Source organism: Mixophyes fleayi, chromosome 1 (genome assembly GCF_038048845.1).
Source record: "Mixophyes fleayi isolate aMixFle1 chromosome 1, aMixFle1.hap1, whole genome shotgun sequence".
NCBI lineage: Eukaryota > Metazoa > Chordata > Amphibia > Anura > Limnodynastidae > Mixophyes > Mixophyes fleayi.
In genome coordinates this window covers 330,629,846-330,632,062 of record NC_134402.1, presented here as the reverse complement: position 1 = coordinate 330,632,062, position 2,217 = coordinate 330,629,846, and positions in this window count along the sequence as shown.

Sequence of the window (2,217 nt, the reverse complement as noted above, 5' to 3'; positions counted from 1 at the left end):
TGTATCACAAAATGAGAAAAAACATGGCAGTCCCGATGAAATCCCACTTTTTTTTTGGTTCATTAATAATACATGTAATCCCAATTTACAGTGTATATAAGATAAGGAAAGTTTATTTTGTTTATCATGTAGTGTTTCTCAAAATTACCAGTCAAAACTTTGCAAAATTATCTCATAATAATGTCTCTGTATGTTTTTTACAACTTAGTAATGGGCTCTTGTAACATCTAAAACATGTCTGACAACTATAAATATTTTGTAATGATACATTAGCGTTGTTGCCCTTCTTAATACCTAAATGACAATAACAAAATGAGCAGTTTGAGATTACTACAGAAATGCCAATTTAAATAAATGAGGGTGATAAAAGCACATTTGTTGTGTATTCATTATCTATATACTGAATCTACGGCAATTAAAAATGGATGCTCCAGACACAAAAAAATTGTAAGGCATTCATCTAAATTTATTAGCTATCGCAAAAGTAAAAGACAGATGTTTAGTTAGTAAACCAAAGAGTTTGATCAATAGTCCTTTTTATCTCTTTGCCAATATGAGTCTTGAGTTTGGTAATTTTAGATACTATATTAAGTTGTTGTATTGAGCATTTTCATACAGTATTTTTAGTTTTATTGTTTGGCTAAACAATATGTTACCAAAAGGCACATCCTTATAAAATAAGTGTAAACATATATTTATGGTCCATGCTTACAATTAGTTTGGACTGTGATGTCCACATAATATGAGAAAATGTAAGATACATCTAGAAATATTGTGTAATCTAAACACTCAAATAATATAATTGTTAAAACTGTCAAATGTGAAAGGTATTTTTTATAAAGAGAAAACTCAGCATTACATCAATTTTTAATTAAATTCTGATTATTTACAATGTAAGAACAATGTAATTAATATCAGTCTTGTCTGTGTATTTTACATACTGCAATAAATATAAGGCTGTAGGTGAAATTGCAATGTATTTTGAGCTTCTGAAGACTCAAAGGTGTCTTTGTAGCATGAAGAAGGCATCAAGTGTCTAAAACAAGATTATATTTCAAGATTCTGAACATGGAGCCAAGAAACTCCTAAGCTCAGGTAAACTTAATAAGAATGCTGTTCGTGGCTTTAAAGTTTAAATAGACCTTATCTTAACCCATTAACTGAGAAGAGAATCCAATGTTCTTACTGACTAAAGGTTTAAAGAGCCCAAACTCAGAAAATTGGAAATGTCAACTACAATATTGGCCACAGAGAAAATGTTTAAAACTGATTAAAACCATTTGTATCATCTAGCAAGTAGCAATACAGATCTATTCAATTTTAACTTGTTATAACTCAAGTGTTTTCAGTGAAAATAGATTTTTAATCATTTAAGTTCAAAACTGTACTAAATACATAGAATGGTTACTTAAAGGTAACCAAGTCTCTGTAACTTTATAGAACACCTTTTAATATTATACAGTAGCTCTATACAGCACAGCCTCTTTTTCTTATTGTTGGTTCTAGTACCCAATCTATGTGTACAATATACTGATTGTATATGAAAAATTACTGACTCATCCATATTTGCGTTTAGAGACCTTGAGGTATTCGCAGAGTGGATCTTCCAAGTGGGTCATACAGGAAAGTATGACAAAATCCTCACTGGGTGTTTTTTAAAAAAAATTCTCTAGGAGTATTTAGCAGCATTCAGGTCTCCAATAACATATTATCCAACACCTCAACTTTAACTGGAAGAGCTGCAATCCCTAACCTTGGACCCTTGCGTTTCTGCAAGTATCCACCACTTCTTATTTCAGTCTGGGAAATGTGAAAACTCTAGGGTCACAATTGATTGGACAAGCAGTATTTTATTTTTCAGGTTCAATTACCTCTGATAAAAAAACGATCATTGTCAGCCCCTCTCATTAAAAAAAGATTTCCAGACTTAGAAGCCCGGAGAATCCACCAATCGAGGGTTGTCAGACATGAGTAATGGGTGAACCGTAGGAGACTTAAGGCGAAAACCCACCCTCAGCTCTACAATTTAGAAGGAATGGTTTTTGGATAAAAATTATTGGAGAATAGAGTTGAACTTTAAATTAAATATTTAATACATATTTTTTAACATATAGAAAAGAAAGTTAGCAATATAATAATAATAATAATAATTATAATAATAATAATAATAATAATAGCAATTAAAATAATAGTAAGGAAAAATGTATTAACACAATG